The 22,804-nt window shown below is 32.4% G+C and overlaps 1 protein-coding gene across 1 annotated transcript in view; it reads right to left on the bottom strand.

The window, feature by feature from the left end:
• The window catches only part of Rab3 (RAS oncogene family member Rab3), a 65,089-nt gene extending 42,816 nt beyond the window's left edge, over positions 1-22,273 (bottom strand). Inside the window, exon 1 of the mRNA XM_089634902.1 lies at positions 21,766-22,273. The gene's annotated coding sequence lies outside the window, so the exon portion shown is untranslated. The remainder of the gene's footprint in view (positions 1-21,765) is intronic.
• Between the last annotated feature and the right edge of the window lie 531 nt (positions 22,274-22,804).

Below are 22,804 nucleotides of genomic sequence, written 5' to 3'. Positions count from 1 at the left end.
TTGTGAATAAGATTTTCTCGGAACATTTACATACGTCATGGACTCAGGCCATATTATGTTTATTTAGGTATATTTCCTTTACAACAAAAACGTGAGTGAAATTTATTTTAAACTTCAATCTTTCCTTAGTCAAATCTCTGATAGAAGAATATGAAAATGTTAAATCAAAACAAAATTCTTTTCAATAGAGCATAAACTTTTTTGCATCCCGATGGACAGCGACGCCTGGATGGGAACTGGGAACCAGACGCGATTCAAACTTAGCCACGAACCGGTCAACTAAATTTAATAAAAATTTTGAACTCATCCAATTTTAAAGATATTTAGAAGAATTTAATTTTACTCGTATATAGTGCTCGCATACATACAGGTATTATGTTTGATTCGTCGCGTCGTTCTTTCTGAAATAATTTAACGAAAATCCGCAGGGCAATGAAACCTAAATATGAATACTTTTGTGAACAAAAATCTTAAACTGGGTTATTATGCCTAATTGCAGTTCTTCCTTTTTTAGCCAGCGTTTCAGATAGTGATACAGTGTTCATCATCAGGGCAGAAGTGAACACGGCATAATGAACCAAAGATTAATCGTCATTACTTTAGCCGTGAAAATTTCAAATCATATGGAATCTGTAAAACCGTCTTTATAAAATGAATGAAGTTAGAAACACACTGGGTAGACACACAACGTATTAAGATATCTGGACTAATTACAATCCATACATTTTCTATGGAAATAGATGCTTTAGAAACACACTTGTCACACGCAACGCAAACCCACGCTTCCGTCTCTGCGCTGAACTGGGCTGTCCAGATAATAAACTTTGTGGTTTTTCAATATCCGAGTAATCGTTTTTTCTCTTTCATTATTATAATTTTTCCTAATTTAAGACTAAATTTTTGCGCTTTATTGAAACCCTGTCCAGGCTTTTACTTGAAATTATATTCTTTATCTATGTTTATCTCTTTGTCTTACTTTTACAGACATCTTTGTTTTTTCCAGTCTTTTTAGCTGTTACAGTCATTTATGTGTTGTTATTTTAATGGACAATTTATCCGTAAAATAATTTTTAAAAAACTTATCTCGCTGGAATAATTATCCAAAGTAGGTACTAATGTCTGCCAGTACGGTCATCTCCGGACAAAATACTTATATTCGCCAGTATGGTCATCTCCAGACAAAGTACTAATGTTCGCCAGTACGGTCATATCCGGGCAAAATACTAATGTTCGCCAGTATGGTCATCTCAAGACAAAATACTAATGTTCGCCAGTATGGTCATCTCAAGACAAAATACTAATGTTCGCCAGTATGGTCATCTCAAGACAAAATACTAATGTTCGCCAGTATGGTCATCTCAAGACAAAATACTAATGTTCGCCAGTACGGTCATCTCCGGACAAAATACTAATGTTCGCCAGTATGGTCATCTCAAGACAAAATACTAATGTTCGCCAGTATGGTCATCTCAAGACAAAATACTAATGTTCGCCAGTATGGTCATCTCAAGACAAAATACTAATGTTCGCCAGTATGGTCATCTCAAGACAAAATACTAATGTTCGCCAGTATGGTCATCTCAAGACAAAATACTAATGTTCGCCAGTATGGTCATCTCAAGACAAAGTACTAATGTTCGCCACTATGGTCATCTCCAGACAAAGTACTAATGTTCGCCAGTACGGTCATCTCCAGACAAAGTACTAATGTTCGCCAGTACGGTCATATCCGGGCAAAATACTAATGTTCGCCAGTATGGTCATCTCAAGACAAAATACTAATGTTCGCCAGTATGGTCATCTCCAGACAAAGTACTAATGTTCGCCAGTACGGTCATCTCCAGACAAACTTCCAATAGAATACTAACGACATAAATATATAATAAATTTAGCAACCAATTTTCTCCAAATTTAACACACAAAATCTTTAAAAATAACCAAATATTATTTTTGCCACAAAATTTAAAAAATATATTTATATGTATTCTAAACCAATTATTTATTTATTTTTTATAATATTGATTGCATTTTATGCTTTTGACTGTCCAACTAGGAAGGATTCCCGTTTTAGGACAGTCAAATTAATTAGTCACAAAAGTTTATCACAACATTTCGTGCCGATCTAAAACATCGTCCTTTTACTTTTGATTATTTTGTGATTGTATTATCAGGATTATATTATTTGATAGTATTATCATATTTAATTTGAATTTCTTAGATATCTTTTTATGTAAATATTTCTGAACATTTACCATAATTAATAGGAGTCACCAGAATATAAACTGAACTCCACTAACCCACCAGGTTGATTTGTTCGGTTTCGCGAACAAACAAGTTTTACCCGTAGAGTCAATTTGTTCGTTTTTCGGAACAGCTCATATATATAATCTGATGAAAATCGTTGTGTCTCCTTTACTGTCATGGATAGAAATATGATCTAAACTGTGTTAGAAAGAAAAAAACACCTCGTTGTATATTCAAATTTAGAAAACACAGAAAAAATAGAAAAAATTCAACGCTATAAAACAATGCAATCGCTGCATGCGTCCCTATAATTTCGGTCATTTTACGGAACGAACTTGAGAATATTAAAAAACGTCGTATGTGAGCCAGAAAATGGATTGTAAGGAGAAACGAATTGGGTGCTTCTAACACTATATTGAGAGAGGCGTTAGAAGAAACCAAAGGCTAACGCAATTATTTGCGAATTTCGGAAGAACAATTTGATGTACTGTTATCTAAAATTCAAGAAAAAATCCAAAAACAGGACACAGCGCGCGGCTGTCCCGGCAGAAACTAAGTTACAAATTACGCTGCGATACCTGGCAACAGGGAATTTTTTTCAAGGCTAGCTTATATGTGCAGATTTCAAAAAAATATGATATGATTGTTTATAAAATAAGTGTTCGTTGCAATAGTTGACGCCCTAAAATTTGTTATGAATGTAAAAATATATCCAAAATATTAACTCTGTTGAAAGGATGTTCACATTTGTCGATTAGCCTTCAAAGTGTCATTCAACACGGAGTCGTTCAACTAAAACCGCTCTGTCTAAACGGTGTAAAATATGATGTGTTATAAATTTTGGCTTTGCGACGATATTCGCTGTGATCTGCTAGCCAGGCGATATTTGAAAAATATGTGACCCCCTCTACCCCCTACGGCAGGAAAGGGGGACAGGTTAATTTAGGTTAAAGTCAATAATAAACGAGTATCGTCAAACGTCAAACAGTGAACAAGTCAAAATCTTTGCTCCTATAAAAAAACCTAGAAAACTATGTGAAAAGCGTGATTTAAGTGTGATATCTGTGAAATAAAACTAATTCCACATATTTACCCAAGTAATTACTTCTTGATTGCTCACAAAATAGAAAGACAATCTTAGTGAACTTAATATAATAAGTGTGATATCACCGGGAATGTCAAACGTCAAACGGTGTTATTGTCATTTGCTCTAAATAAATAAACACTAGAATTTTTATGCTGTGAAAAGGAATCAAACAATATAATCCTTTGCCATTACTTGTTCATATCTTAGCGTAAATAATTATACAAAAACACTGTGGAAATCATCCGCAATGATGGAATGCAAATCATGCAAGACCCAAATACATGACAACGAAAATTTGTATTGCAAGACATGTAAGCATAATTTTCATTTCTTTTGTTGTCATATAACTGAAATTAATTTTCGAAAGATGAATAAAAACTATAAACAAAGTTTCAAGTGCCCATCTTGCAAAGAAACTAATAAAATTTCTCAACAAACAAATGAGCTGACAGAGACATCTGTGAATGAAGCCCCACAACAGAATGAAGATGAGCTGACGGAGACATCTGTGAACGAAACCCTACAACATAATGAAACACCAGGAGATAACGATAAAATTAATTCAATAATTAACCAATTAAACAAAAACTTCAAAAGCTTCCAAGAGATGTCTCTAAAAATATATTCACTACTAGAAAATTTTCAACATGAAATTAAAAGTCAAATTACAAACATAGATAAAAACATTAATGAACTAAAGCATGTAACAAAAAAAGTGGAGAATTCCTTAACAAATTTAACACCTTCAAGCAGTAATCAATCGTTCTTGACTTATAAAGCGGAAACAAAGCAACTTCCCATAGTGGAAAATAACATTTCTTTACATCAACTAACAGATCTCGTAATGCCGCAGGAAAACAAACCTAAAGTACTCATTTTTGGAGATGAGGATGGAAGAAAAATGAGACGAAATATTGAAAAAAATTCAAAAACAATAGAATGCCGGAGTTATATTTATCCCGGTGCCACTGTAGACAAATTTAGTTCAACAATATTACAGTCATGTGAAATCCTTACAAAAAAAGATTTTGTCATCATTTTTACTGGGACAAATGAAAAATCACCGAAAAATATAATTAGTCACTTGTACTACATTGTAAATAATCTTCACCACACCAATGTTATAGTGCACTCGGTACCTAAAAATAATCATTTGAATGTTTCCAAACTCAACAACGAAATAAGGTCTCACGCTGCTCTATTCAAAAATCATTGTCAATTCATCGGACCAATTTTCCACGACCGAATGAATGAATATGATATCTCGAAATCGATGAGTTTGGCAAGAATAAACATAATTGAAATAATTAAGAATAACCACCGGAAAATGTTATATAATATCGAGAAGGAAATAAACAAACATGAACCCAAATCTACCTACACGCAAACTCCAAAAAACTGGATCCCGATAATGCCGGAAAAATCACCAATTTAATGGACGAAATGAAATCTTATAATAATAAAAAAAAACGAAATAGTCAATCGACGACCACCAATCATATCGAAACTTACTATTTACAAACAAAAAAACTACATACACGGGTAGATGACGTAACTCTCTACAAACAGTTGGGAACAAACAAAAACCAAACTTCAATCTCATTCCTATATCTAAATATTAGAAGCCTGAAAGGAAAAGTCGACGAGATCCTGTGCTTGTTAAAAACCATTAACTACAAAATCAACATCATACTTTTAACAGAAACTTGGCTCAAAGAAACGGACGTACCATACATCAATATTGAAGGCTACAAACACGAGGCATCCTGCCGACCTGAGGGCATCGGTGGTGGAGTATCCATATTTATTGAAGAAAACTTAGAATATAATTTAATCGACAATATAGTAGATCCAGACAACAATTTCCTCTGGATACAATTAAACAAACTAAACTTAAACATTGGAGTGATATATAAAAAACCAAACACCAATTTCCAAGATTTTATAGATAAGTTAAACACACAGCTGAAAACTCACAAAAGGTCCATAATACTAGGGGACTTTAATATCAACTTACTTGACTCCACAAACACACACACTTGTAAATACACAGAAATCATCAAGTCAAACAATTTCAATATAATAAACAAAATAAACAAAAAACATGCGACACGTATCACAGAAAGCACCAACACCATTATCGATCACATCATCTCAGACATAAATCTTTCATATTCTATAACAAACTGTGACACTTCAATATCTGATCACAACCTACTGATTCTTGACATACTGCACACCTACACCAAAAAGAATTCACAAAATCCCTCCTATAAATATACGAAAATTGACTATGATAAACTAGAGGAGGATATTCGACAAAACCCCTTTTCTATAAATAATAACGAGGACTCGGAACTGAACTACAATAACTTTGTAAACTATCTAATAAACAAAATTACTTTTTACAGTTCAACAATAATAAAAACAAATAAAACCTGTCTTCCTGGTTGGATAACAAAAGACTTATTAAAAATGATTAATAAAAGAAATAAACTACACTTAAAAATAAAAAAAGAACCCTGTAACCTATTACTGAAAACAGAATTTACTAAAATACGTAACCAAATAACTATACAAAAACAAAACTCTAAAAAACAACACTGTAGCAGACTATTTAAAAAATGTGAAAATAATACCAAAAAAACTTGGAACCTAATTAACAACATCGTCAAGAATCAAACAAACACGCAAAGCAAAACATGTAAAAAACTAAAGAGAGATAATGAAATTATCACAGAAGAGATCAAGATATGCGAATGCTTTAATAATTACTTTTGTAATGTTGGCACCTCTTTAGCTGGTAATATAATTAACAAATACACCCATGAACTGGATGAAAAAATTACATTAAAGTATGAAAGTACGGAGTCAATATACCTACAACCCGCAACTGAACCCGAAATACTAGCCATTATAAAATCCCTAAAATCAAATGCGAGTGCTGGTCATGACCAATTAAAATGTGTAACAGTACAAAAACTTGCCCCGCTATTAACACCTATACTAACTAAACTGATTAACCTGAGCCTAAAAGAAGGTCAATTTCCGAACAGTTGTAAAATCGCAAGGGTTATCCCAATATATAAAGGGAGCTCGAAAACTCAAACATCAAACTACAGGCCTATTTCTGTCCTACCAATTCTATCAAAAATATACGAAAGAGTAATATACGATAGGCTAAACAACTTTCTGAAAAAAAAATCATTTCTATATGCCAAACAATACGGTTTCAGAAAAAAGTCTAACACGCTTTCTGCAACTAATGATCTTATAAATAAACTTAGAGCTAGCATAGATAATAGAAACTATGTCATAGCAATTCTTGTAGACCTTCAAAAAGCCTTTGACACCGTAAGTCATGAAATACTGATTAAAAAAATAGAAAAAACAGGAGTAACTGGTCCAGCTATCAAATTAATTAAATCATATCTATCAAACAGAAAACAATATGTTAGCATAGAAGATAATAACAGTCAGTTAGAGAGTATAAACTATGGAGTTCCGCAAGGATCTATACTGGGGCCCCTCCTATTCCAAATATATATAAATGACATCTGCCAGTTGAAACTACATGGTGAAATATTTCTATACGCAGATGACACTGCAATATTTTACTTCGGAAAAAACTTAGAAACTCTATTAGAACAATCTCAAGAGGATCTTAATATTCTAAACAGTTGGCTAATAAAAAATATATTAACAATAAATATTAATAAAACCGGCTACATGATCCTAAGCTCACCTAAAATAATAATACCGGCGCATAAACCTCTACAAATAGAAGAAAGGGACTTGCTTATTCTAGACAGCGAAAAATACCTTGGCTTACATATTGATAAAAATCTGACATTTAAACAACACGTAGAAAAATTAAAAGCAAAAATCATCCCATTAATTGGTGTATTTGGTAGAATTGCCCATCTCCTACCAACGGTGGTAAAGAGGGGCTTATATTTTAGTTTAATCCAGTCCCATCTAAATTATTTAATAGAAATATGGGGAAACACATACATTACATACCTAAATGATTTACAAACAATACAGAACAAAGTTATTAAAAAACTCTTCAATTATAACCCGGACACTCCCACAAAAAAACTGTATCAGGAAATGAAACTTTTGAAAATAAGAAAATTGTACGAATACAACATATGCCTCCTAATCTACAAAATCCAAAATGGACTTATACACACAAACACAACATTTAAACAAACGTCACAAGTACACGAACATTATACTAGGCAACATAACAAATTGTGCACACATGCTGTAAGGACTGAAAGTGGCAAAAGAGGCATTGGCCACGAGGGTGTACAAATATACAATCTCCTTCCAGATAAACTTAAAACGGAGAGTATAAATGTATTTAAAAAAAAACTTTTTAATCTTAAGTTATTAGAACAATATTAGAATACTAATTATTTAATGTTATATATTTAAGTTAAGAAAGTGAAATGTAAATTTCTTTTAACTTAATAAATAAAAAAAAAAAAAAAAAAAAAAAAAAAAGTAAGTTAATAATTTACGGAGCGCCATAATTACGCGGATGTCAAAGTGACAGATCCCATTCAAAGAATTGATATTCCGCGGCAGCCCCCCAATTGATCTGACCCCCTCTCATCACACATATAATACTATATGCCACGCCCATTACGCATTACGCTATATTATGCGCGCATAACATAGGGTAATGTGTCTTAACATCTTATACAGCTTTAACCATAACGGAGTTCACAGCAAGGTAATCGACACGTTATTCAGAATTATATAATATTCAAATGACAATGAAACGCAACATATTGTGTACGATTTTTAATATTTATCTAGAGTGTATCTTTTTTTTTCTATTTTTGATAGACTTATATTTTTTTATATCTGATTTATAAGATAAATGTATTATAAACATTACTGCTACCTCACTTTTTTGTAATTTCATATAAAAATCTATGTAAATAAAAATGTTAATAATCGTTAGTTCAAAATATTAAATCTTCTAAAGTTCTTCGACGATTGCTTTGAAAATTTGACAAAATGTAACTTCTTGATTTTTTAATTAATTATTTTTATATGATTCAATATAAAATGTGAGGTGGCAGTAATGTTTTTACTCGTAATACATTTTTCTAATAAAGTGTGTATTTTTTTCGTCATCAGTAATGTTAGTTCAGTGTTTAGACGAAAAAATCTACGGTGACCCATTTTTAAAACGATTTTGTTATTTGATTTCAAAATACTATATTAAAAAAATGTGTTTATTTCTAACATCAGAATTTAACAATAGAATTAGAAAGCTTATTTCATCACCTTTTAGTTTGAGGTTGCGTTCAGAAATATTCCTTTTGGTTGGTTTTTATTGCAAAGCGGTAAATACACTCAAATTCTAAGGCCTTCGGAAAGCGTCTTTAAGAAATATAATGTTCAATGTGGTAGAGGCCTGAGAGGTTGAGACACTCGTTGAAATGCAAAAATAACGTATTCTTCAATTTAAAGTTAGACTTCTAATCATTTTTACTTAGAAAAATGCGTCAACCATCGGGATTTAAATTTGCAAGTTGATATTCAGTCCTTTGAAACCCGCTTTAAAATCCTTTACGATTGCCACATTAAACTTACTTATTCACAAAACAAGCTGAGAAATCCGAGTATATTGTATACAATACTGAAGTGGAGTTACAATTTATTTGGTATGAGATATTTTTCATGCTCAGCCCGAGGGAGAGAGAGAAGCAATTACAACCTGTTCACGCATGCTCAATATCGTCTGGAAATCTACAAGGTTGCTAAATCATTCTAAACCCAACATTTTATTAGTGGTTGCTTTATATAAGGTTAAAATAAACCATTTATTAAACCTAAATCCAGTGAATAGTTTATTTCCAATGATATGCTCGAAGCTGATACGAATGCGTTTTCCATTAGTCTAGACACTTGATTTGAATAAGTGAATGGAGTAAAATCGTTTTGCCGGAAAGAAATTTTGAAGGAAAACTATATATTTCTTCATATGAAGCGGTTACTTTGTGATGTGACATTATAATTTAAAATTAAACAGTAACTTTGTAAACATCACTTATGGGTAAATACTTAATGCCGACCGGGTTTCGCTACAACCGTAGCCTCATCAGGGCAGTATAATACTAAAAATCTAAAAATTAAATTAACATGTGTAGATATCACTGTAGGTGGACAGTCTGAGCTACAGTGGAAGAGGTAGGGATAGGTGGGAGATTTCTAGACGAGTGTTCTTTGTCAATAGGGAACAATCTGAGTATAGGGCTTTTATTTAGGTTTATTTGGTTGTTGATGACTTTGCTATTGACGTTTTTGGCTTTCCTTAACTCTAACGCTTCTAAGTTATCCAACCTAAGACCTATTCCGTTTTTATGTAATAGGCTGACGCCCGTATTTTTGTCGAACGTATGGTTGGTTGCTATGAGGTGATTTGCAAATTCGGAGAATCCATTACTGTTTAAGCATCTTAGGTGTTCTTTGACTCGCGTTTTGATATTACGCGCTGTTTTGCCTATGTAAAACGCGGGACAGTCACTACATTGCAGTGAGTAAATACCTGAGTGATTTAACCGATGTTCTTTGTCTTTAGCGTTCATCAAAAATTTACCTATACTATTGTTAGTGTAAAAAGCTGGTTTGATATCTAGTGGGAGGTTTTTTATGCTTTTTTGAGAGAAATTATCGATGTACAAAATTCTACGCCATTGTTGAGGTTGATTATTATTAGTTGATATATTATTATTATGAGGGGAGCTGTTAAATAGAAATTTACTTGTCGATAATCTTTTTAATTTCTTGTTTAGGATGTTATTGACCATATTTGCATTATAGCCATTATTAATCGCGATTTGTTTAATCGTCGCTAATTCTAATAAGAAGTTGGAATTTGATAACGGGACGGTAACTAATCTATGGATCATGGAATGGAAAGCAGAATGTTTGTGGGAGATGGGATGGTTAGATGAATTATTAATAGTTGTATCAGTGTAAGTGGGTTTACGATAGATTTTAAATTCTATTTTATTGTTAATGATTGATAGGGTGAGATCTAAAAAGTTTAAGCTAGAATTAGTTCCCATTTCTATTGTGAATTTAATTTTTGTATGAAAAGAGTTTATTAGTTTTAGGAAGGAATCAAGTTGGCGCTCAGTACCTGTCCAGATACAGAAAACATCATCGACATATCTCTTCCACAATAACACATTCTTTAATAATGGCGATGCAGTGCAGAAGAATTAATGGCGATGCACTCAGATTGTTCCCTATTGACAAAGAACACTCGCCTCTCAATCTCCCACCTATCCCTACCTCTTCCACTGTAGCTCAGACTGTCCACCTACCGTGATATCTACACATGTTAATTTAATTTTTAGATTTTTTGTATTATACTGCCCTGATGAGGCTACGGTTGTAGCGAAACCCGGTCGGCATTAAGTATTTACCCATAAGTGATGTTTACAAAGTTACTGTTTAATTGAAAACTATATAATTTATATTGCAAATAAAAGTTTTGACTCGTTTTATTAGTAAAGAGTTAATTAACATAAATAACACTTAAAAGGTCCCTCAATAATATTTAGACTACTTCTACAGCATTTTCGTGGGAAAATCACTTCAAGGGCGCTTGTTTTCATAGAAACTTAAATCTAAAAATCTTTGTCGGGTCATAACTTTTGTAAAAGAACAGAAATTCAGACCATTCGGTTTTGTTTTTGTAAAAATTAAATTCACTTATCGATATTAATATAAACGTTAATGATCATATTGCGATCTAACAGTTAATTTCCTAAGTCTTAGAAGCTGTTTATGTTTTCGTATAAAGCTATTTGACTATTTTTGGCATTTTTTGGCATCGGCGTCCCTCTCCCACCCTTCGAAAGTCCGCAAGTTATCAGAATATTTATCTACTAGCATCCCTCTCCCACCCTTTGGAAGTCCGCAAGTTATCAGCATATCTACCAGAGTCCCTCTCCCACCCTTCGTAAGTCGATAAATCATCAGCACATTTTTGTAAGTCCACAAGTCATTGGCACATCTGATATGTTATGTGTCTAGATTGAGTCAGTAATGTCGGGTGCTCTCATCTGAAATCTAATGTACTGGTCACTTTTTTCTGTAATAATCCAATCCGATACTGTTTGCATTGGTCGTCATTGTGATTTTCAGAGGTTTTTTTTCCATAAAATAAAGATCAGATGGTCGAAATATAAACCCCTATTCCCGAAAGTAAAAACAAACGCACATCTTCAACCCTTTATTTTAAAGTATTAAAAAATGCGTAGGCAACTTGTAAAAGCTTTTTTTCCGTAGAGCTCCCCCGTCATTAAAGGTAGAGTTTACGTCATTCAAAATCTGTTGAGCGGGGCTTGATTCTGGTTAGAACGTTCGTTTATTTTGTGGAAAGAAAGGAGGGGTCTGGGGTATGTCATTCCTTGCACGTTTAAATGACATGGTAATATAATTAGACCCTTGCTTACAACATCCGGAAATTTATGCAAATTGTTTATTGGAAATTATAATATGATATCGACTCTTTTCTTGCGTACAAGCCAATATTTCAGAATAAATTCATCGTGTTAATTATCTCTAACGCTTTTCATGTGGGCTAATAAATTAGAACGTTTTATTAAGTGGGAAAGAGGGATCAATTTTTTTTTTTAAATTACCAGTTAGTGACCAGGTGAATAAATGCGTCGGGTTTCTACCCAAGCCACGTGGATTCAATTTATTTTCTAGCCTCCACTATTTAAATTATAATTATGGTTTTATTATATAACATTTTGGTCTCCGATTTATACCTGTAACTTACACCGCTTGGAGAAAGTACAAAGAAAATTTCCTCGATACGTTCAATTCAAATTGAGACAGCCTGTAATTGATATCTGCTATAATACATTAATGTCTGGTCTAAATCTACCACTTCTTTCTACCCGGCGAACTATTAATGACATTCTTATACTTTTTAAATTACTGAACAATCTCATAGACTGCCCTCAAATGTTAAGTGTTATAAATTTTCGTGTCCTTTTTAAATCAACTCGACTCCACCATCTTTTCCACAGTGACAATCATAGCACTAACTATTTGTATCATTCACCGTTGGCGCGTTTTCACCGCTCTGCCAACACGTATACAGACCTTTTTGATATTTTCAAAACCTCGCCGTCTTGCATCAAGGCAAAAATACTTGGTCGTGAATGTAACTGATATGTTTGTGAAATGTTAAATGTCTGTTTATACTGCATCATACTGACATGTTCTTCTTTATGTGTAACATATGTATGGTGTTCTATACATATACATTTCACATATATACATATATGTGAAATGTATATGTATAGCATCAATATAAACTGCTTGCTTCAGATGTCTTCTAGTGTTGGCTAACGGATGTATTATTTTAGTGAAAAATGTTATTTTTAATTGTCAAGTCTCTGACAGCCCTGAACTGTGTACTTATAATCTAATGTTTCACATTACTGTAAAAGCCTTTTATGGCGTATTATAAATAAAATAAAAAATAAAAATAAAAAACATTTTCACACTATAGTTATGGTATTAAGATTTTTCAAATATTGTCACGTTATTCGGGAATGTTAATCTTTCTTTAAGAACAACAATTAATGACAACCACCATTTTGGGTTTAAATTTTAAAATGATTTTATTAACTTTATTACGATATCGTAAAAAAAAATTTACACACATATTGACTGAAAAATTTTACATGCTTTTACCATATTTTTACTTTCCATTTATTTACTTTTTTATTTATTTATTTCAGTTTCCATAAATACCAGATAAGTTGAAGTCTGGATCTTTTTTCCTTGCAATAATTCTGGAACTACATACAGTAATATGTACGTTTCATTACCAAGAATACTAATGGAGGGAAATAATGTGGATTCTTCATTGGACATTTTCAATTTATCACTTAATATGTTCAAAAGATTTTTGAAGGAGCACTTCAGTTCTACTAAAAAAAGAAATAAATAATGATTCAATATGGAATATAAATGTATATAATTGCATAAACTATTCCCACGTATGAGCCCTCAAAATAGAATTAAAACATAAGTAAACACGTTCACGTAATGGAACTAACGTATTCTTTTCCAGAAAATTTATACTTGTTTTCTTTCAATATTAGTCCAAAGTTTATGTAAAAACTTAATTTTCTGAAAACATATATTGTGCAAATTATTTACACTATATTTTGACACTGTACTTCAGGGGTCATCAGCTTAAAGTGCGGCGAGACGGAAGGAAAAATCAATGTGACTATGGAGGGAGAAAAATTATTAATGAATGTAAAGCTTTATGTTGAAACGTGTGGAGATATGTGTTAAACTTAGGACACCTGAACCATATACATTCTTTAAGAACATAATATAACTGTGTTTTTTATTGAAAAAAACACAAAACCAAAACGATGTATACCTACTACTTTATTTACACCTAGCTGAGTTATGAACTTTGAGCAATCTCTGGGCCAAGGAACAAAGCTTATATCGTACCGTTATCAAAGTCACTAAAATTGCCTTCCTTACCACGATAAACCAAATTTAATAGTTATAATTGGGTAAAATCATAATTATTTGAACATTATATTTTCCACATGTCAAAAACAACTTCATTCGCATCATAGAACCAATTCAATCTATACCGCAAATATCAAGTGTGTGGGAAAGTTTAAATCGTTAGCTGAGCCACTTTAGTATTGCTTTGTTCGAATCACACTTATTTGGTATGAGTTTTCAAGCAATTCATGTTCAGTATGGTGAAAATTTACGGTCGTCAACGTTGCTAGAAGCTGCTCAATTTTGTATTTAAACTTCTACAATTATTCAGTAAAATATCCTTAACCAGTAAGGCCATACTGCTTACTAAGAAATCCAGTTGTAGAAAAGAAGGAATTTAATTAACATTTAAAAAGGGGGTGAAAAAATATCACCCGTTTTGAATACTAACCGGCAATTTAACCCATAACTCGTAAATAATAATTCGTACGCTTAGGTAAAATGTAATATTTGAGCAAAAAAAATAACATTTTCGTACTAAACGCGGCACATCTTACGCCTCTGACACTAACTCTGAATGAATAGTATAATGTAGGTAATTCACTGAACGAAGAACCAATTAGTCACTAATTAGCTGTTGTTTATGGAAGCGACGCGACGCCGGAAATCCATAAGGGAGTTCTGAAATTAACCCTGATTCAAAACAAATTAGAGACTGCTGGCAAAGTGAATATAATTCTGGATGGGAACTTTTACGTTTTCGGAACGTAACAAAAAAATGGTGTCAGGAAAGCATGACCAGTCCAATTAAGTTTGCTTATAGTTCCCGCAGTGAATACACTTTTTATTTATTTCTGTTAGAAAATTCAAAAGAAGTGAGAAAATTACTTCTCTACTGAATTGTTATCTCTACTGAAATCGAATCATTATTAATTAACATATTTCACATCATCTTCTAATTATTTTGCATTGTCTCAAGTGTTAAGACGGGATTCAGGCCAAACATTAATGGAAGGTTGTTACACATAATAATACTTGAACACTGACTAACGAGACTCAAACAATCAGTCTTTAAAAGTTGAAATTACCAAAAACCAATCACGGAACTAAGCTCTGAACTTGCCACAAAATTATGCTAAAAATAATCCCTTTTCAAAAACTCTGATCGAAACTAGAAATTAATCCTTTCATAAAATCATAAAGCTCAATTAAAAAAAGAGGGTAAGTTACAAGACGTCTTTTCAAAAAATCTCCCTTCGTATATCAAGGATGTTCCTAGCCATCGTTTCAAACTGCAAGATTTGACAGTAATAGTTCATTTTTTCATGGTTATTCAAAGTTATATATAAATAGCAGTTAGACCCTGCGGGCGGCACTCGGTTGCTCTTCACCCAGTTTAAGTGATCCTAACAACAGTTACATTTAAAAGGTATATATTGTTAAAACACGGAACAGGAGGAAAGAGTTAATGGATAATAAAATCCTCAATTTAAGCATAATAAGAATGACAGTTTTTGTGATTTCATAAAATAAATAATTCTATCACAAAGTGATAAGCTTCCAGAAGAAATCTTCTTGTTAAACGCTTGTTAATGGTCAAGTTATTTTTAATAACTATGTGTATTGTTAGCTGCATATTTAAATATTCGCGCCAGTCATTTGGTTCGTTTTTATACCGCCAGAGGTGCGCTCTGTCGGCCATCTATAGCCGCCGTGCGTATCGGCCATTTTCGAGGAACGCGTGATTCTATACAAACGTCAAACATAATCTCGTCATTGTGGATAATTTTTATTGTAAAGTAATTAATCCAATTGATTAGGAACTTTCTTAAACATATTTTCTTCGAAATTATCCAAAAATTTTATGAGCAGAAACGATGTTTTTGAAGAAATCTCGTATAACATGTGACGATCCTATTTGAGTAAGGAATCTGGTCTTAATTTTAAAGTCTTATTTTTTTGGATCCGGTCACCTGCAAACCGAAATGAACCTTACGGTTGGTTAAAATTGAGGGGCAGAGTGGTCGATTTTTGCCTAAAGACCCCCTATGCGGGATTTACCTGAAACATACGATTTAAATTCGACCAATCAGAGGGCCTAGACCGTCCAGACGCTAGCGTAATAATACCATCAGACTATCAGGCCCTGCGGGCGGCTCTTAGTTGGGCTTCGCCCATTTAAAGTGATATTAACAACAGTTACATTTAATAGATAGATATTAGGACATTCACAGAGAGAGGGTGAGTATATATATATTGTTAAAACATGGAACAGGAAGGAGTTAATTAATAATAACATGCTAAATTTACGCATAATAAGAATGACAGCTGTTTGAATAAATGAAATTTTACGTATTTGTGATGGATTATTTCAAATGAAACACTATTATTGACTACATGTCTACAACTGATATTAACTGTTATCGTATCGAATATAATTAGCTCATAGAAGACTTGCAGTTCTTAAATATGTGCTACAACCGTCAATGTCTATAAGTTGAATCAATATCGTTTAGTTTGTCACAATCAAAGATAGTTATAACAAAGTTGACTTAAATAATAGATTATTACATATTGATTAATTTTACCCGTGTTTATGAATAAAAGGAGGGTAATTGTGCGATGAGATTAGCAGTCGGTTTAATTAAAAGGTGTTAATTTTACTCCAACTGGTAGTAATTCTTTACCTACAACTGTTACTGTATCTAATAAAGTTTAAAGTTAGATTATATATACACTTTCATCAGGAGAGTAAAAATCTATATATAAAGGTAGATTATTACAATATAGCGCCCCTGAGGTGATATCTCACAAAAGCGGCGCTATGCTAATTGTCCAATAAATAAATAAATATTATGTTCACATTTTATTGTGTATGCACCGAAGTCAAAAATTAAATATAGATTGCAATTGGGAAAGAAGAAGTGGAAGGAGGGGGAGGGGTAAGAGTAGTCTGGGTTTATAATAATTAGGAATTACAATATCGTTAGACGGGAAAGACCAGTTAAGTGGGAAAATATTTAAAAGAGGGTTTATAAAAATATTATTGTTAATTATATCTGCTTTTATATTAACATGTTTCCTCATTTCTAAAATTTCAAAATTATTTATAGTGTAACTATTTTAAGACTTGAAAAAAACAAATAGCATATAACCATAAAATAATATATTCATAATACAAATAGCATTTAATAACGGTTATTCTAATAAATTGATAGTTGAAATACTAAATAAAAAAATTAAACATATTCTCTTCAAACGGTCTTTCTAAAGATAGAAATAAACAATGGCGTAGAATTCTGTTTGTGGATAACGATACTTCTAAAATTATACATAAAAACAATCCTGGTACTATACAACTGGCGTTTTACACTAATAACAATGAAGAAATATATTCTTAATAATAAAGATAGCAAAATTCAAACAAAAAAATCAGGAGTTTAAAAACTCAATTGGGATGATTGTAATTTCTTTTACAAAGGTAGAACCAATAGAAACTTTGAAGTCAGAACTAAAGAATATCGCAGGGCTCTAAATGGAAATAGTGAATTTGAGTTTGCAAATCATCTTTTGAATAATGATCACACTTTCGATAAAAATTCAGTTCTTAAAATACTTCGCTCAGGATATAAAGTATCGCAAATAAATAATTCAGAAATTTTAGAAATTAGAAAACATGTCAATATAAAATCAGATATAATTAATAAGCAAAAAAAATATAAATAATAATGAAAAATGCCATTACAAAGTGATAAGCTTCCAGAAGAAATCTTCTTATCAAACGCTTGTTAATCGTAAGTAGTCAAATATTGTGAGCTGCATATTTAAATATTCGCGCCATTCATTTGGTTCGTTTTTATACCGCCAAAGGTGCACTCTGTCAGCCATCTATAGCCGTGCGTATCGGCCATATTGAAGGAACGCGTGATTTTTTATAAACGTCAAACATAATCACGTAACTGTGGATAATTTTCATTTGTTATGTAATTAATCCAATGGATTATGAACTTTCTAAAATATATTTTCTTCGATATTATCCAAATATTATATGAGCAGAAACGATGATTTTGAAGAAATATCGTATTATTATGAGGCGATCCTATTTCAGTATGAAATTGTGACTTGATTTTCAAGTTAGCTGAATTTACCCGAAACAGACAATTTTAATTTGACCAATCAGAGGGCCTACATCGTCCAGACGCTAGGACAATAATACTATCAGATCAGATACAAAAAAAATTGAATTTGAGACTTCGGACGGGTTTTTTTTAACAAAATATGTACCATTCGTCAAATTTAAAAGTATTGTAAATTCAAGTTTTTTGAAAGTTATATTTAAGTTCTGTTATCAATACATTGTGGGCCGGTGGCTTCATAATACTTGGATAATTACAGAACTTGAAACTGGAATGTTAACTTTAAAATTTAATGAATTGTACCTACAAATTCTTTGAAACAACATGTCATTGTTATTTGAAAAGGGGGAAGGCAATCATGAAACTCGTTAAGAAATTGTGATATTTGATTACAGAGTAGAATAACCAATATCAAATTAGGGTAGAAAGTAGCCAACCTGAGAGGCGCTCAAATTTTATTTTCATTCCGCGACAAACCGAAACAAAACAAGTAGTTCTTGGCAAGTATTGATCTCAGTAGTGAATACTTTACTTTAATCATGTTCCTTTCAAATTGAGGATATTTATCTAATGATTTAAGGTTCATCTTAAATAAAAAAATAAACATCAGACTGGCCTCATCTCGAAAGTTTCATTTTGTCAGCGCGTTGAAGAGAACTCGTGATGTCCTGACCGTAAGAGAAAGAACTCGTGATGTCCTGACCGTAAGAGAAAGAACTCGTGATGTCCTGACCGTAAGAGAAAGAACTCGTGATGTCCTGACCGTAAGAGAAAGAACTCGTGATGTCCTGACCGTAAGAGAAAGAACTCGTGACGTCCTGACCGAAAGAGAAATACTAAGAGCGTATGTAAATGGATCAATATTTTCTTAAAATACTAAAAATATTATACAAACTTAATATATGTATGAGTAGTGAAAATGTGTGCGCCTTTGAACATAATATAATAAATTAATCACGAGTAAACAAATATAGTTTTTATTTAATATACATAATAATAATAATTTCCTCGACGAGCTATGGAGTTCTGAAATATGTATTTAATGATTTTTACCTGTACGTTGTGAAAGAAGCAACTTTTTTATATTTAAAACTATTTCTCTTCATCCATCAATAACCACTTTATTTATTTCTTAACCACTCTCATGGATTAATCATTTCAATATTTATTACTTAAACTATAATTAACGATTTGAACACGGTTTAACCATACGTTAAACACTACTTTTTGTGCATAATTCAACTATCCAGTTCACTTAATCTCAAAGCGCGTTGTAACGGTTTATTAGGTAATTAAGCGATTGGGTGATAAGGAAATTGGGCATTTTGAGCTCAAAGGTTTATCGGCACCGCTTTAAATAATATTACAAAACCAACTATCCAAACAGATAGATTGAAAAAGTGTATCACAATCGCTAAATCAAAAAATATCAACTGTCCAAACAGAATGATTGAAAAAACTGTCAAAAAGGCTGAATCTAAAAATACTTACTTTCAAAACAGCTATATTGAAAAAGACTGTCAAAACAGCTAAATCAAAAAGTACTCAAAACAGATAGATTGAAAAAGACACAAGGTTTTCATACCCAGCATTGGCGATAGTTTTTTTTTCATCTGGCAGTATATACGCGTGATATAGGCCAATTCCTTTACATAAAAAGAATAGGTGACATTGTTACATTACAAAATTAATTTTAAAAACAAGTACATTATTAATTTAAGTAACCTTGCATAGTGACTTAGTTATTGTTCCTGTAATCCTAAACTGTCAATCCTTATCTGACCCGATTTCATAACCACGACGCACGCCTACTGCAGGGCTAAAGCAAAATAGTTAAATTTATTTTATATATAAATAAATGAAAAATTTATTTATATTATACCATTCATTTATTTATAACTCCACACAATTATTTCTCTCAGGGCCTCTATATCATATTTGAAGATGATGTGTGGAGAATCATTTTGGGGAGAGGAAGGAGTGTATACGGGTCTCGAAGAGACTTATGTTATAGGAGGAAGGAAAAACAGATACCTTCAAATCGTTACACAGCCGAGCTGTTGAACTCAAGAACGAGTGGTAGGACCGACCCGTTTTCATGTGAGAAATGTCAACCGTGAGTGTGCGTTTGGTGTGTTTCCCGACTATAGCCCGTTGTCGGAGAGAACGAATCACTGGCGTTATTTCCTCGGAGCATCTTCCATTGTAGTACCGGTAGAACAAGAACAGCATACTTACATGACGCTTGTGCTCTAATTATACAATTTTTGTTGCAGAATATTTCGTTTTTTGTGATCACGAAATTCATAAAATGTTACCGTATTTGAATGACATATTCTAAAATATTGGACTAATTAATTTAACTTCCTAAAATGTATTGTTAATGCAATAGACATCAAATAAAATTACTTTAATACGTGGATTTTAATTGAATGTACTTGAATTAAATGGACTTTAATTTAGGACAGATTGTTATATGCGGCGAAATGTTTGCCTTACTAAATTTTAAATTTTTCTTGGGTTTATTGTATTTACTGGATTTTTTAACTGTGAAATTGTTGTATAAAGTTGCGAAATTCCAACAGATTGTGAAAACTTTGTATCACAGCTGGGCGTAAAACACGCAAGAATTAAAGGAAAATTGTTTGACGATTGCAGAAACCATTAAATATTATCACGCAATATAGAAAATCCGAACAACCTTATCTTTGGAAGGGGAAAGAGTATTTGAAAACACACAACAGAATTATATTCGAAATTTACGAAATTTTTCCAAAATATGTAATTCATTATGATGAGATCTGAAATGCAAACCTACAGCACTCTAATGGTTAAATAAGTTGAAGATTTCAAGTAAATGGTAAGTACATTGTACATGTTCAGAAGAAATAAAAATTAATGTTCTCGTTCAAAAAAATATATTTTTACACGATGCAGAAAAACTGTAGTGTGTGTTTCAAGTAAGGAGTGGATGGTGGATTTTTAAATCTAAAAAAAACGGCACATTAAAATTTAAGAAGTAACATATTGTATTATGCAACAGTTATTGGCGATGTTAAGTAGGTACATAATATTTCATATTTTTCCACAGAAAGAATAACTTTCGGAATTGTGCATAATTTCTAGACATAGGTTATAAGACTCGTCAAAAATTTTATATTAGACAATAAAAATGGGTGCGGATTTGAACTTAAAAGAAATGTTATTGTGACGTTACGTCTAAACAAGAGTGGTTTCTATTTAAAGATCTATGCAAGATATTGATTCTTTTATTTTGGTGAGCAAACTCGTAGAATAAATCCTCAATAAACACCGGAAGTGCCAATGCAATGGAGAAACCACTATCAAACACAGTTCCACATGATCGTATCGGAATCTGGTAAAACAAAAATTCATTTAAAATCCCCCAAAAAGGTATTAATTATTTTCAGAAACTTGCAAATATATTAACATTGAAATATCCCGTCTTATTACATTACAGACATTACATTAAACTTATTACATATTTGTGTACGGCATCAAATTGATTTTCAGAAATAATATAATAAGTGATGGAATGATAACTAGGAAAGACAAATCTGAAAAGTATGAAATATGAATGGATTCATATTTTTAAGAACCTTACAGAACTACTCGATTCTGACAGGAGATAGAACTAGCGTACAAAAAAATCTTAAGACTTGCAAAAGTAAATTTTAGTCATATTGTTTTAGATAGTTGAGCAAAGAATAGAATAATGAATGTAATTATTTTAAAAGAACTAACCTTTTGTGAGTTATGTGAATTTTCCTGCTGATTTGTCCACAATCGCTCCCCGTCGAGTGTAGCTCCTGATACAAGCTGAGCTAGCCGCGTCCCACTCTGGCGCGCGCGCGCCCGCCCACTCGAGAATAGGACGACAACACACTACTGGCGAATATCGATTTTCGGCTATCACTGGTTTGGTTTACAACTAGCTATGTGTTCTTCAGAAGATGCCTTTATCATTCACTGAACTGTTAATATTAAGAACTCAAAAATTGCAAAATATCGTAAAAATCCTGTTTTTATATCTTCCAATTAGAGAATTTTTTAAAGTTTCTAAAAAAGGACACTAGTTTTTTTTTTAAATAATCGTAAGTATAATAGTCAGATACTTTAGTAAACAAGTTTGAGAGGTCCTAGACGTTTGAAATTTCCCCGTGTTTATATGGTTAGTTTATTGTAAGCTATTTTTCCGAGAGGCGCAAACAGTATCCGAGGCTTTGGTCGAAAGTATTTGTATCCAGTTATATCTGACAGGGAAATTCAAAATGGCGTCCCAGGGGCATGCGCGGATCATCCTGTCCCCTCCGCGACAACCTCGCTTCACATTCTCGACAAGTTGTAAAAAAGTAATAGCCCTCCCACCACGTCCCTCGCTAAGGATATAAAAGATTGAACCTTTCTGTGCAGTGATTTTATGTTGCATCATCTATCCAAATCCTTGTGCGTGAAAACGTTTAACCACATTCAGACAATTCATAATAAGGAATACAAGCATAATTACTGATTAGAGTAAAAAATTACGTTTTTTTTAATTTACTTTTAGTCAAGAGTTTAGAATTAATCTTTTTGTAAGGTGGCACTTATTTACGTGACAGGGTTTTGTGGGTGTGAAAAATGTAGCAGTAGGTAAGCCCGTGACAGTGAAACGTTGAAGGTCGTCATACAGCTAAGGACAATCGATCCCCTCTAACCAGAATACTGCCTGGGTTGATCTCTGTGGTTAGAGGAAGATGAACGATTTTCTGAAAGTAAGGTTCACAGGAGGTCCTACAGCAAT

The sequence above is a fragment of the Hesperophylax consimilis genome, chromosome 1, assembly GCF_061612785.1.
Source record: "Hesperophylax consimilis isolate HC1 chromosome 1, BYU_Hcon_1.0, whole genome shotgun sequence".
NCBI classification, from domain to species: domain Eukaryota; kingdom Metazoa; phylum Arthropoda; class Insecta; order Trichoptera; family Limnephilidae; genus Hesperophylax; species Hesperophylax consimilis.
This window is presented reverse-complemented; position numbering and strand designations above follow the sequence as displayed.